Source organism: Heliconius melpomene, chromosome 19 (assembly GCF_056956725.1).
Source record: "Heliconius melpomene rosina isolate 202511_hmr_F chromosome 19, ASM5695672v1, whole genome shotgun sequence".
NCBI classification, from domain to species: Eukaryota; Metazoa; Arthropoda; class Insecta; order Lepidoptera; family Nymphalidae; genus Heliconius; species Heliconius melpomene.
In genome coordinates this window covers 12049090-12065066 of record NC_140407.1, presented here as the reverse complement: position 1 = coordinate 12065066, position 15977 = coordinate 12049090, and the positions used below count along the sequence as shown (strand labels likewise).

Below are 15977 nucleotides of genomic sequence, written 5' to 3'. Positions count from 1 at the left end.
ACTCGTGCCTATTAACATAAATAGTTAGTATTAATAAGAATACGCAGATATGTCGCTAGTGTGAGAAAATATGAAAGTTGGCATCCACCAACGAACCAACTAGCATTGTCTTCAAATGTATACGAAATGCTGAGTGAAACTGGCTGAAAATCATACACGCACGTGTCAGAGTTATAATGCCTCACAAATAACAATAACTTGGAAAATGGAAACTGTTGGAAACTCAGTAATATTAAACGCCTAACGAAATTAATAAATAATAATTTGATAAAAAATATTGTCAAAAGAAATGTGAAAAACCAAATTCGTTCTTATATACTTATAATTATGTAATAAATACTCTAAGTACACTAAGTACTAAAAATCAACATTAATTTGTATAACATAATAAATATAATTTTTTCAGACTCGCTCCCTGGGGTCCTTACAACATAAACAAATAAATAATAATTATGGCACTATGTGAACAACACTACGAGAAAAAAGGTTTTGCTTGTCATAGAAAAAAATTAGTTAAACAGTAAGCTTTTTGATACATTAAAGCACAAGTTTATATAATAGTATATGCCAGTTATACTCACATTACAAGCTTCTAAGGCTTCGTTTTATAAACGCTCCTTCATATAAAACTTTAATAAGCTTCATAGATAAATGCTTGATACATAGGCCACTAGACGCTGTACAAGTTTGATACTTGTATAAACTTCTCAACTATAGAGAAATTAATATACACACATATATTTTATATTTATTTTTTAATGAAAAAATTGATAACTCTACTAATTGAAAAATTGACATCCGATTCGTACCCTTTTGCTCTAAATATAATTATTTTTCAGTTTTAAATATTTACTCTGAATCTAATTCTAAATTATGCTTATACTAGTTTTTTTACATGTCTTAATGTTCCAGGCTCAGGCAGGCTGAGGAGAACCGACGCCAGTCCAGTATCTGAATGTCTAAAAAGATCGATACGTACACATCGATGAAAAGTATATTGAGTTACAAACCGAATTATTGTAACACAGAGAATCGAAAAATTGAACCGGGTGGAACCATTAGTATTTAAATGAAAAAACTGGTTGATAAATATACTTGCGAACGTATTAAGCAATAGTGCTATAAACAATTAAGTGGAAAGCTCAGTTGTAAGCGAGGGAACACTTAGGAGTTTTATTTCATTTGCGAAAAAGAAAAAAATCTGCGTGATACATTATTCAGTGAAGCATAAAGAATAGCTTTAATGCAACTTCTACTTTGCTTTTATATTGTGTAAGCTAAGCTGAAACTTGATTGCATATTTGTTGTTTAGAACTATTAAGTAAGTTTAATGATATTCTTTTTTAAACTATATTATGTACTTTTACAGAAAAATTTACTAATATACTTTAAGGCCGGTTTGGCACAGTGGCATAGGCGTGTAGACGCAACGGTTGTGGGTTCGATACCCACTGAGGAAATGAAATATTTAATATTTCTATTTCTTCACTCCGTTGACAAGGCAAAGCACGTTAAGTTCTGTAATTCAACACACAATGCCTCGAGCTGTGGAAAGTGGCGAAGTGGACACTAGGTTCCCTCTATCTACCCTTCAATTTGCAGGAAATATATATATATATATAAATACTCAAGGTCCTAAGGATTTCAGGATGATCCTGCGCTTTCTGCTTGCCTATGTCCACCAATAGGCTTGTAGGGTACTATTATTTAAATTTATAGTTTATTTAATATATGTCATTGATATATTTAGATAATATCCTCCTAATTTATTTATTTATCACTTATATACAATCATGCATTTAATTGAATTTATATATTTTATATTACATATTCGTATTTAGTTTATTTATATGTAAAAAATTAAATACGCTTGCTACCGTCGACCAAACCGGTAAGGTGTCTTAATATCTAAACCTACCCCCTTTCTACGGCATATTTTAAAACTGACAGTCGATGCTTGCCACTCGGTACGCTTTATATACTTCGCCTTTGCCTATTCAGTTTTTAATCTCAAATTCCCAATTTTTTGTGTTCCGTAATATAAATCCGTATTTACGTATGGTACGTTACGTATTCCGTAATATGTTCCGTAAATAGTAATATATTTGTTCGTGTTTAACTGTGCCGTGTTGCGTCTTGAATTGTGTTTTATTATTTGTGTTAACACTGTATGTACAGGTAGTAGTGAATAAACTCAGTGTTTTTCGTAAGTGGACTTTCATTTATCTATCATCAACACTACAGGCTTCACTTGGCTGCGATAGTGATGACGACATATTACGTGAGTATATTCTGTATACATGAGTATTCTCGAATTGTGAACCATTTTAAAATACTAATTGATCATTAATAAAATAAAGACAGTATTTTTTTTAAAAGGGCAGACATACGGACCATATTTAATACAACTAAATCTTGTATTGTCTTATTCGTCTTGTTGTCTATAAAACATTAGAAATCACTTCCAACAATGCCACGAGAATTCTGCAGCAAGTGGGGAACGGAGTATCTTAACACTAGGTTCCCTACCCTGATGTGTGCGGGAAACAGCATGAAGCTGATTTTAATTTATTATATAATATATTTATTTTAGTATTTATTGTTTACCTATAAACAATTATGCCCCTAATTTGTATTATATAAAGAATGTTTAATATTAAAACGGTGGCATCAAATTGTGTATAACAAAATTAACATGACAGATTGAAATCATAGATGTCAAATACATATATGTATAATTGGAAACAAAAAATGTCTGTCACTCTTTTGTTTACTTAGTTCCGCAGCGCAATCTAACATCGCCCTCCGAATCCGAAACGTGATTTTAGTTTTAAACTAAGTTTTCCATAGTTAAGCACCCGTTTCCTATAGTTATTTAAAACTCAAAACACTAGCTTAGTTATGCTAGCTTGTTCCAATTATACAAACTTGTCATGACGTAACGTGTAGGAATTCACATTAAAATTAACGTTGTTAATTAATACTTTTATACGCCATGAGTGGAACGTTAAAAGATGGTCGCGAGGACTCCGCCGTAATATAAATTAATTACGGGAATGAATGCATAAATTGTTTTAGACCGAGTTCCATACAAACGATGCCTGTTAAATGAATTTCTTCATTAACTAGGTTTGTCTTTTGCAATCGTTAAACGTTGGTCCGTGCCAACTCGTGTGTTTGAATTTCCCCGCAGTATGGTAATTATTATTGTTTAGCGTCGTGTACTTACTAAAGCGAATCGTATAATGTATTTGTAATTGTAAATATTTTATATGTAGGTAACATTTATTATATTCAATTGTATTAATACAAGTAAAGTAGAAAAGTAAAGTAGAAAACCTTTAGACTCCTTAATTGTAATAAACAAGCGATACAAGTAAAAAAAAAATTTAAACTTTAAAAATTATAATAATAGTTATTTTAAATTTAAATTATTCTACATATTTTCAAAGTAAGTAGGTACGAATAATTAACATTTATAATGATTACGCTTAAGTAGACGTTTTAATGAATTTACAAAAGTATAAAAAAACGTATATATTTTCCGCCTTAATTTGCATATAAAACGGTAAATTTAGCTTTCGTATACGTATTTCACATGAAGGAATATCGGGAACAGCTTCATAAAAATCGGCCGAGTGTATTTTACGTGTATTAGGGTGTACCAATTTTTTTACAATTTTAATTACATAATAAGAAAATTTCTGATCATTATTTCTCAAACTTCATTGCAATAAAATAATAAGTAATATATGTTGAATATATAAACTATTATATAGAGTTTGAGGCCCTTCGTGGCGCATGGGCACAAGCGTGGGACTGTAAACACGACGGTTGTGGATTCGATTCCCATTCGGGAGAATGAAATATTTAATATTTTCATTTCCTCGCTTTAGTAACGAGGCAAAGCGCAAAATTAAAGTCCGCTATTCAACACGCAGTGCTATAAGAATTCGGTGGAAAGTGGAAAACGAAAGTGTCTAAATAAGAACGGAGAGTCTAAACATTAGTTTCCCAGGCCTAATCTATCTAATAACCTAATCTATGTGTGAGATGACAAAGCGTGAAGAGTAAAAAACGTACGAATATGGAAATCGAGCCTTACAAAAGAATTAAAGTTCTGGTACATATAATTTAAATCGAAATTACGGGTAACAATAAGGTCATTGTAAATTTTATTCAACATTTAAAAAAAATCTAAACGTGTTATATTCTATTTCTGCTGTATTGATTTTGACTGCAGTCTTTTTTGCAGCACATAAAGCATATTATATTACTTAGTGAATAAATATCGCCTAAAATCCTAAGTGAGTTTTATCACTAAAGGTCCATTTAGTATGAAATGAAACTATGACTGTAAGTTTCCTCAATTTGCATCCTACATGCTCGCTGTTCACAATGTGTTGTAATATAATTGCTTATACCTTAATTCCTGGCTGGTCCTACGGTATCCCTTTACTGAAACGTACGAATTAATACGTAATTGCTGCCTAGTGTTAGTGCTATACGATTAAATACCACGGGATTACAGTATTAAATTAAATCTTTAGTATTTTTAATATATTTAGTGTTCATCATTGAAATTAAATTATGTACTGTGAAATAAAAATGGACTATATATAATTGAAATGAAAATTGTTCCCGCTTCAATACTAAAATAAAAATGATACAAAATAAAAGTGTCTATTTTGAATGCAAATCTGCGTGTTTGTAATGGGACTGGTCTTCTGAAAATAAGCAGAGAGCTGGCGAGATTGTCGCTTCTTACGATCGTTGACTTGGAAAGTTTCCAAGAAGTCACCTCCGCACTCTCCGTAAGCTACGACTTCATATTTGTCTCGATGATTGAAAAAGTTAAACAATAGACGACATAAGTTACGTTAAAAATGTTACCTCATAAAACCTCAATAGATACAGTTCGCGGGGCTTGATTGTTTGCATTTGTGTGATTACTAAAATAAAAGTTTGAAAAAACTTATTAGTAAAGATCAATAAAAAAATCTAGCAAAAAATATGTATTAATTATCCCACAAAGGACGTTAAATCCTTATTATTTTCACTTTTGTTTTTTTAATTAATTTTTTTTTATTGTTTTACACATACATTTTCCATTCGTGATAGTACCAACTCTATCTTCCACTTTAAGAAGATATATATTCTTCTTCTTTGTCATATTCTTCATTGCTGAGGATTGTGTCCGCTTTGGTTAACCCTGCTCTGGTATATGAGCTGATTAGCTGCCTCCTTGCCATATCCATTTTTCTATAATAATAACACGTCTACAATATATACATGTACTATAGGTACTATATAGGTACTGGATGCCTAGCACCTATTATCATCTGGACCCTGCCATCCTCTGGATCAAAAATCACCCTTTTATTTTGCATAATGGCAACTTTAAAAAAAATATCCGCGACGACGAAAAATGTCTAAATTTTAATCCATGAGTTGACACACAGAAACAGATAGGTAAATATCCATACCTATATTATAAATTCGAAAGTAACTCTGTCTGTCTGTCTGTCTGTCTGTCTTTTCCGCAATCAGGGCCAAACCGCTAATTTAATTGTGATAAAATACTCATATAGAGATACTTGAGGGTCCCGGGATGAACATAGGATACTTTTTTTTTCTCATATTTGTAATATTTTCGTTATATACCAATATATTAAAATAATTAATTTGACAAGGAATTTATTCCGCCATGTTAATAACAATCGTCGCTACGCGTTGCTAAGCAACAGCTTGCAAAGTTTGCTGTTTTAAGAAAACGTCACCCACAGTGAGTTTGCTTAATGCATACATGGTGCGCGCCGATATAGATTTATACAAATCTCTTTATACAAATCATTAACAAAAATTAGATGATTTCTATAATTTGATATTCATCCTTATGAAAATAAATATAATAGTCACTTTTAGCATTTCATCTAGATGGAAATTATAATTTACTGTATAACATTCTAATAAATAATTAAGATGTGACTGATTCCAAATGACCTAGCCTTCGGGCGGCATAATATGAGTATGACCGACGCGAACGGGCGGATGACTTTGATGATTTTGTAAATTTTTATAGATTTTCGAATTACTATTATTTTTTATGTAATTATTTGCTGCTTATAATTAATTTATCTCAGTTCGGTTATCTATACCGATGTTATACACTTAAAATATCGTAATTTTAATCATTTGAGATTTTATTTAATATTGTTCGCAAAAATTAATAATTATTTAATATAGAAAAATGTTTAGTACGCGCGCACAGCAAACTTTAGGTTTTTTTTTCTAATATTAAGAATTTCCTTTAATTACTTTTACTTCTTTGGTTTGTTCATTTCGGTTACTCAGATATTTTTTCTAATAATAAATCTCCACTTATTATTATTTTTTAACTTATTTTAATGATTTAGGCTTATATTTTCGCGGGCGTAGCCGCGTCCGGGCCCACTAGTATACTATATATTTACATAGAATGGAGTACAACGATCAGTTGTTCGTAAGTTTCATAGTAAATGTGCTCAAATTTTGATTGTTATATGATCGTGTGCTCAAATGAGTTTGTAACGAGTTGACGCGCAAATCTACAAGACAAATATAACCTGCCTATTTTGACAGCGATTGATTGGAAAAGTTTCCTTTTGTACGATAAACAAAGCAAATATCTGGAATGATAATAGATTGCAAGAAGCTTTCAAAATTAAATTAAAAGTATTTTAATTTTTCAAATAGAAAAAGTTTATATTAAAATATTAAATATCAATCGATAAAATTTTAAAGATCTTGTAAATATATTAAGTTGATATAAAAATAAAAATAAAGATGTTTTCTTTTTATTTAAAAGTTGTGTATATTCTTCCCTTAATTCTATACAAAGTTTATAAAACTGACGATTTAGTATTGCATGTGCTAATCTGAAGAAACAGAAATTCAGACTGGAAAAATATTTTTGTGTTAAATAGTACCCACTCAAAATGTGACATATATAACGCATAACTATTTTTATTGATGGTCAAATGAAAATAGCCTTGTATGAGAGTACCCTGGGATTGCAGAACCTAATTCCTCCTTCCCCTTTTTACTCTAGAAGAACTGAGACTATATTCTTCATTCGCACTACGAGAGAATAGAACTCATTGCCGACGTCTGTATTTCCTTTGAAATACAATATATCTATAAAATATATCTATATCTATCGTAGAGCTGAATATCGAGCTCAGTGGCGTGCCATTGGAGAGGCCTATGTCCAGCAGTGGACGAGGACAGGCTGATGATGATGATGATCTAGAAAAAATTTGGTGAATAGGTATCTATTAGGCTATATTATATCTTTTACTATATAAATGAAAGCCAATTTCATTGTAAAAAAATACTTATTTTATTTTTCAAAAAAAAAAAACATTTTATTTTCATTTAAACATATTTCTTCTTTTCTATTTCGAAATGTACAGAAATCAATTACAGTGTTAATGCGCAAAGTATCAAGTTAACTCTTAGTGGGGCGTTATACTGGTTCCCGATAGATAAGTCTCGTGGAATAGTTATCGGACCACAAGGGCAGTAAAAGCTAATTGGCGGGCGGGCACTTACGGACTTACGAGTAACCTTAGCTCTGATAATATTAGAAATAGCATATGAAAAAGTTAAATATTATGCGTATATCATTTATATTATGATAAATTAATAAAAAATATTATATGTGATTATATTTTGAATTTTGATTTTCATTATAACGACGGTTGTGGGTTCGATTTCGACTCAGCCCAACAAATTATTTTTATTTCTCTGATTTAGTAAGCTGTTTGCCAAAGCGGTGTAGTTCCAAAGACATGTACTTAAAAAGTATCTAGATCATTTAATTTTTTTATTATATAATATTAAGCAATAATATATACTGTATTTAAATACCTAAATGTTTTGTAACTTTTTATTTGATTAAAAAGAACATAATTATTTATTTATAAAAAAACATATCCTTTCTGTTAGAATCTGTGTGGTGTTGGCAGTAAACGCCACGGTGAGATTGGGAAAATTAACCTCTTCCGAGCGACCCAATTGGTGGACTATGATTAGTTTGTAATTTGTGACAAACCTTTGTGAATTGCGGTTGGTTTATACTGAGCCTGCCGAGCTTTGACTCTCACAGATTACAAGATTAAATTTAATTGACAAAATATTTACTAAAGGTTCTATATCTAAATTATAATTATGTAATTGAAGTCACAGACAGACAGACGTGTCAGTGATTTGCGCGAAGTGCGCTTTTCAAATGCACATAGTTTTTAATACGATACGCAAAACACCAAACAAACCATTTTTTTTAAATTTTACCTGCTTTGTGCTTGCCTCTTTCTGTTTGTCCGCTCAAATGTTTGAACCTGATAAACTGGAATTGAATAATGACTAAAGTGCATTAGCTAGAATAGCTTTTCAATATCAAAATACTCCTCAAACATTGGCTCACTTTGGTTAACTGTTGAGAAATGCAAATATCTGCCAAATTGATTTTAAGGTGGGCAGTTCCTGTAATACGAATACTGTATTTGACTGTTAGATGCCAGTCGTGGCGCAGGGGCACAGAGGGTGACTGTAAAACCGACTGGTTGTGGGTTCGATCCCCACTCGAGGAAATGAGTTATTTCAATGTTGAACTATTTTAATATTTTTATTTCTTCGCTCTGGCACCAAGACGACATCGACAGCCAGTCGGTCAGTTCCACTATTTAACCTCAAAACAATCACCAAAAAGTGGAGAACCTAGTGTCTCAGCACTAGGTTCTCTCTGCTTACTCTGGTGTATGCGGTATACAGCGTGTAGCTGATTTGTTTTTATATTAAACTAGTGGACGCGCGCAGCTTCGCTTGCGTAATTAGGGGTGAATTCTAATAAACCACGAAACATGTGTTCAATAAAATATTTTTAAGAGTCTAAATTTCAAATTTTATAAAAATCGGTGGCGATTTAAAGATTTTTCCATACAAACTTTCAACCCCTTATTTGCACCCTTAGGGGAAGAATTCTAGAAAACCATGAAACATGTGTTCAATTAAATACTTTTAAGAGTCTGAATTTCAAATTTTATAAAAATTTGTGCCAATTTAAAAAAAATTCTACACAAACTTTCAACCCCTTATTTGCACCCTTAGGGGAAGGATTCTAGAAAACGATGAAACACGTGTTCAATTAAATACTTTAAAAAATCTAAATTTCAAATTTTATAAAAATCGGTGTCGATTTAATTTTTTTTCCATACAAACTTTGAACCCCTATTACACCCCTTTAGGGTTAAAATTTTTCAAAATCCCTTCTTAGTGGATGTCCAGATTACGAAAGTAAATATCTGTCCAAATTTCACGTTTCTACGCACAGCGGTTACGGCTGTGCGTGCGTCTTACCTCAGTCAGTGAGGACAAGTCCTTTTATATATATAGACAATAAACATTAAAATAAAAATATGATGACGAGGCCAGTCGTGGTGCAGGTGCACAAAGTGTGAGAGTAAAATCGCATCTAGGAGAGCAATAAGATGGTATAAAGATTTTGATAGTCAAAGCAAGTTGTGGACGACGACTCGCATAAAATAAAATAAGAATATTCAGGACGATAAAAGTATAGAAATGTTATTTACGTGTAATATAGCTCTATAATATCGCGCACATGTTGCCATCTTTGAGTAGTCTTGCATAAAAATTTTTCGATCACAGTGAGTTTATTTCAAAATAATCTTGTACAAAAAAATATGTTTATAAAAGGTCCAATTGAATTTTGGTGAAAATAATAAACTGCTACATATATATATTAGTATCTAAATGTTAATTAGGAAAAAAAAGCCCATGATCGGGCTTAAGTACTCTTTTGGACAAAGGGTAAAACTAGGATAGATGCTCAAAAAGAATAGATGCTTCAATTTCCAAATTATATTTTAAAGAAGAGAAGAGTTATTAAAAGTTAAGAGAAGAATTATATTTAGAAAAATTAGAAATTGGGAATACGATTTTTAAATACGTTCGATATTAGCCCTCTATCCTTTTGAAACGCTTTTACCTCGATATAAATCTTTTACACCTCGTTACAAACCTTTTTTATTCTCAGCTTTATTCTCATATACATAGTGAATATAGCTTTAAAATCTGCTGCGTCGTTTAGAAGTCACATGCAAACATCGTAAGGAATCGATTTTTATATAATTTATATTATATGAAAAAGTCATTACTTACGTAGAATACTAGGTTCTAGGACTACTAGTCTACTAGTCTAACTAATTGTATTATGACGTTGTAAAAATGAAAAACAAAATAAAACTATATGCCTTCCCGTGCCTTCTATTCTATTACCGAAAGGATAGAATAATTCAAGAGAAGCTGGAGTTGAGGGTCTCGATCGCAACGACTTCATTGTGAAGCACAGTAAGTTTCGACGAGGGTCCGTAGGGTTTTACGGTCTTTATTATTGAGCTATAAACCATAAAGGCACCCCGCTTTATAAACGCTAAAACAAAACACGAGCGGACGCATATTTTCTACTTTATACACTCCTGCCGACTTTATATTATACAATCAAAGGAAGTTGAGATTTTTAATGTATTAGAAGATTTAGGAGCGGTATAGAGGCCGTTGTGGCATAGGAGCACAAGGGTGTAACTGTAACACGGCGTTTGTGGGTTCGATCTCCATTCGAGGGAATGAACTGTTATTTATTAATATTTTCATTTCTTACTAGCAAGAAGGGAAAAAAGCCCGGCGTTGATTTCCTCCATTCAACACACAATGCCTCGGAAAATTCGGCGGAAAGTGGAGAACGGAGTGTCTTAACACTAGATTCCCTCAGCCCAACCTGCTATATGCTTGATACAGCGTAAAACTGATTTTATAAGCAGTATATAATAAAATAATAATAGCTAAATAATCTTGTCTTCGTTGACACAAGTGGAATGTACAAGCAAAAGGGGAAATGACTATTTTACCAAGGAAAACAACCATTCCATACGATATTGTGTAATATTTTACGATGAAGCCATAAGCCATTATACTTGTTTAATGTAGAAATTTATGTGGGACCTACTCTCATATAAAATTATGTGTATGTAAATACAATGTATAGGATATGTAAATGTAATGCTGTCACATAGTATGCTGCATTATAAGACTCATATTTCAACAACATAATATAATATAGCTATTTTTTGCCCTGGTCGTGACCAGGTACCAGGACCAGGACCTAAAGTAAATATCGTGATATTTACTTATTTATTTAAGAAATTATATAAAAAAAATAACATATAATAGATATATGGTTCTCAAGTAATGTATTAAAAAAATACTATATCTTATATAGATAGATGTCTGATGTTGATCGTTAGAAATAAATATTTTTAAAAATGTACATACCCAGGATATAAAAATAATAATAAAGCCTTAAAAAATATTGGACGTAGCGGCACTGAAACACTTTCTAATAACTCTATATTTTATCCCGTATAGAGGAGGAGTCAAACACTTCAATCTCCACTTTTCTTACCGCTTACCATAACAATTAGAGCAGGAGAATGTAAATTATTAATTTCACCGAGTGGGAATCGATCCTACAATCATTACATTTACTATCAGATGCTGTCTTCTCTCTGCCACGATAGCCTCATAATTATAGTTAAGAAAAATAAAATATCTACTTATTTACTCGTAGAACATAAAAAATAACTTAAGCAAGAATCCGTTTGTCGTAAAAAGTCATAATAAAGAACTTGAACTGTAGTTCTATAAAATATAGAACACAATTCCTAATGATTTAGTTACAAAAACTTTGATACTAAAACGATTGAAATAAAAGTTTAAATTTTCTTTTCTACGCAGTGGTCGAGAAGTTTGCAAGTCGTATACGGAACATTATAAACTAATAATGAGATAATAAATATATAGACTGCAATAAAACTAGAATTTGCCTAATTTACATTGAGATCATTTTAAGATTTGTGTGATAGCTTTCCTCGGTAAATAAACCACTAGTTCCTGAGATTTGCGTGTTCAACCAAACAAACTCTACTGCTATGTAGGAATTATTCATATTGATATATGTATATAATTTATTTTTATTTTCAAGAATATTTGGCTTCCGCAGAATTTACGAGATAACTTAGTAATTTATAAATCAATCATTATTTTTGTTTATATAACATATTTATATTTTATATACAACATTAAATATTGAGTCTAATCGTGGCGCAGGAGCTCAAGCGTGTGACAGTAAGCGCGACAGGTTGTGGGTTTGATTTCCACTCGACGAATAAAATATACAAAATGTTCATTTCCGCACTATAGTCGAGGCAAAGCTCGGCGGTGAGTTCCACTAGTCAATATACCCCCAGAATTCGGTGGGTAGTGGGGAGTGGAGTGTCTTAACACTAGGCTCACTCTACCTACCTTGCCTTGCCTCACTTTACCACATGTGGGATGCAGCGTGAAGCCGAAAAAAAAACAATATGCAAATATAATATGCAGATGCTAATATAATATGCAGAATAGTGCAGCGTAATTACAACGAGATGGTAAATAGATAGTCTATTAATTAACTTTGGTACATTTACCGAAGCACTGATTTAGCTATAGGTACTACTAGCATATTATTACTATTTCACAGGCATATATTTTTCTTGAGGGGAAAACTACTTTTGTCGCGTTGAGCATTTTATGGTAGAGGAAAATACGGCACTCGGTGCCTTAGTGATTGAACTCAACTACAATTTTTCTGCGACAACAGAGCGAAGAAATAAAAAAAAATTAAATAAATATTTTATTTCCTCGAGTAGGCATCGAATCCACAACCAGTCGCCTTTTCAGTCACACTTTGTGCCCTACACGACTGGCCTGTATTACTATTATATTGATTTATGAGAATATTTTAAAAATACAATAAGTGATAAGTTAAAGTTTCATCAAGTTCGTGAACGTTAGAAAATATTGTAATGAAGTCTGCGTTAAAGCTTGCCGTGATGCCGTGTTGGGACGGCACGCTTTGTGATGCAAACCACGTGTTGGGGATGTATGGCTTATATTCCGTTTTGTTTTAAGTGAATACAGCTTTTGTTGGATTCTATAGGACAATGAAAGATTCATGAGTGCCATCTATCTTTTCATATATATGTATAAAGAATAACATTTATTTAATAATGAAATAAAACGGGTGGAATGAACAACATGTGAAGTTTTTTCTTACAAGTTAGAATATAATAAATACTTACACTTTCACTCTGAATTTAAACCTTCTCTTGAAACTAAAAACAAAAAACAGTTTCACTATTCGCAATTATTTTATTTATTTTTAAATTTTATATATTTTTAAGCTTGTCTATTAATTATAGATAAGCGTATAACCTGAGAGCTTTATATTGTTACGAAAATAATAAAAATGAAAAGAATCAATTCCCTCAAGTAAGAATAGAACTCACAATCGTCGCGCTGGCACTTAGCCTCCTCGGCCTCTTTAATAAAATTTTATATATATTTTTATTAATTTTATTAAAGAAAATAACATTATAAGTTTTATTTTTGGGGTTGGATTTTCCTTGGTAATTGTTCTTATAATTCAGAATACATCTATTGCTATGGAAAGTGTAATAAAATGGAAAAAGCAATCAACGGTTTTATTACGTTGTAAATCTGAACATTTATTGTTTTGTTGGTAACGTAAACGGCTTAGCGGTTATATTCTTCGCAATTACACTCCACTTTATATGAAACCAATGTAAAATATAATTATATTGAAATGTCCAAATAAATAAAAGGTATTTTTGAGAACATTATTTACTTATTTCCATATAATAACAGACGGTAATATCTGCTGTCGATATAAAACATTTTACTTTTTAATAATTGTTTCTGTTCGTTTAAATTAGCTGAATTTAAATGAACAGTTTTACTATGTTTTGTTTATTTAAATAAGAGACTTCTAAATAATTTTCATTTATTTCAATTTTACAAATGAATTGTATTGATTTTAGTTTTTCCCGATTGTAACACATCTTATATTAAAATATATTGATTTTTATTTTAGGCTATCATGTGTGTGTTGAGGCCGTCGGGCGCAAGCGCACCACCGTGCAACTAAAGACGCGACGGTTATGTGTTCGATTTTCATTTGCAATGTATAAAATATTTAATATTTTCATTTCTTTGCTCAGGTAACATAGCTAAGCGCGGCGTTGAATTCCGCTTCTTAACATGCAAAGCCTCAAGAATTCAGAAGAAGGTGGACAATGGAGTGTCTTAACACTATGTATGAATATATAAAAATACGATACTAGAGAATATACAAAATAACTTGTAGTAAAATTTATGTAAAGAATATAAGAATTTATGGCTAAATATCTAAATATATTAAATTATCCATATATTTTGAGACAAAAACCTAGTGAAGCAAACAAAGTGTAAGCAAGTATTCCAAATTGATGATTCCAAACTGGTTGAACACAATCCGGGTTACAGTAGTCGGCAGCGGCTCACCAGGAGAGTGGTTAATTGTGTTTGAAAACCACAGAGACTAACTTTCATCCATAATCTATCAACATTTGGCTAGTAATAATTATTATTTATTTATTAAAATCATTACATACTGTTTGAGTAGTGGTTTCAATGTAGGAATAATAAAACGAGCAGCTCCAACCAATTCTAATTATATTGAATTCTCTTAATGTTTTTACAGAACATTAAATATATTTATTAAGTTGATTCAATTGATATGTTTTTGTACGATACATGAAGTAAACGTAATTCCTTATTCACAATTTACAAAGTAATATGTAATTAATTATTATGTATAATTAAATTAAAATTAGAATTATTCTATATTATTATTTATTATTTTAAAATACTGGCAACACTGTATATCAAATTACAATATATAAAATTAATGTATCTATCTATTCATTTACAATTTACAAATTAAAATGTAATTATCTACGAGTATGATATTAAAAAAATTGATAATAACATTATTTTTTAATGTATTATTTTTTTTTTTCTCTGAGTTCATCTGCGATCAGTCCCAAACTATAAGCAGATCTGTTAATTTTAAGTTTGTTGGCGTTTCAAGGAACCTCCCCAGCGCGAAGCTCTACTCAGTGTATGTATGTATTAATTAAAATTAAAATTTTACACTAGTAAAAAATCTTCCGTACCTACAACGTTCCTAATGCTGTTTAATATAAGGCCATCATGGCGCAGTGGGAAAGTGTCTGACTGTTACCTAGTGATGTGGGTACGACATTCGTTCGAGGAAAATTGAAAATATTTAAATTATTTCAATTCCTCGCTATGGTAAAAATCACAACCCTAAAAGCCCGTTATGTGCGTAAAAGCGTGAAGCTGATTTTTATGTTCATACATAAGTACATCATATAGCTATGTCATACTGGTATTGGTACGAATATATCTAAAATTGAATATATTTCTTAAAAGAGGTTCCTTTAAACTATAAAAAATAAGAAATCAACAAGAAAGACTCCAAAGCGCAGCTTTTAGTTCGACCCGAATCATTTATTTATAGTCGTATTTGCGGCGACGCGACAACAGTGGAGTAAATAGATTTTATCTTTTTGTTAAACACCCTGTAGTGGTCGCGGGTCACAGATGGTCCAACTGCGCTCTGACAGTTTTGTGTACTGTAGCGACAATTTAAGCATCCTCCACGAACTTCCTCACTTCTTGCCTTCACACTGAAATAATGTGAAAACTTTGGCTTCTTTTTACCTAATGCTGGGTTGAAGAGGCAGTTTTAAACTTAATGTATATTTATTTTCTAAGAATGTATAATAAGATGGAGAGTTTGTAAAGACGTGTTATTTAACTCTGTATATTGCTATTTCATATTTTTGTTTATTTATTTTGTAAGTAATATGGAATTTGAAGTTTAAGGCCTTCGTGGCGCAATGGCAAGCGTGTAAACGCGAAGCTTGGGGGCCGATTTGGGGGGAATGTTTTAT

General features: G+C 31.4%; 1 protein-coding gene across 1 annotated transcript in view; it reads left to right on the top strand.

Moving 5' to 3' along the window:
- The first annotated feature begins 1977 nt into the window (after positions 1–1977).
- The window catches only part of Syt1 (Synaptotagmin 1), a 114454-nt gene continuing 100454 nt past the window's right edge, over positions 1978–15977 (top strand). Inside the window, exon 1 of the mRNA XM_085203736.1 lies at positions 1978–2281. The gene's annotated coding sequence lies outside the window, so the exon portion shown is untranslated. The remainder of the gene's footprint in view (positions 2282–15977) is intronic.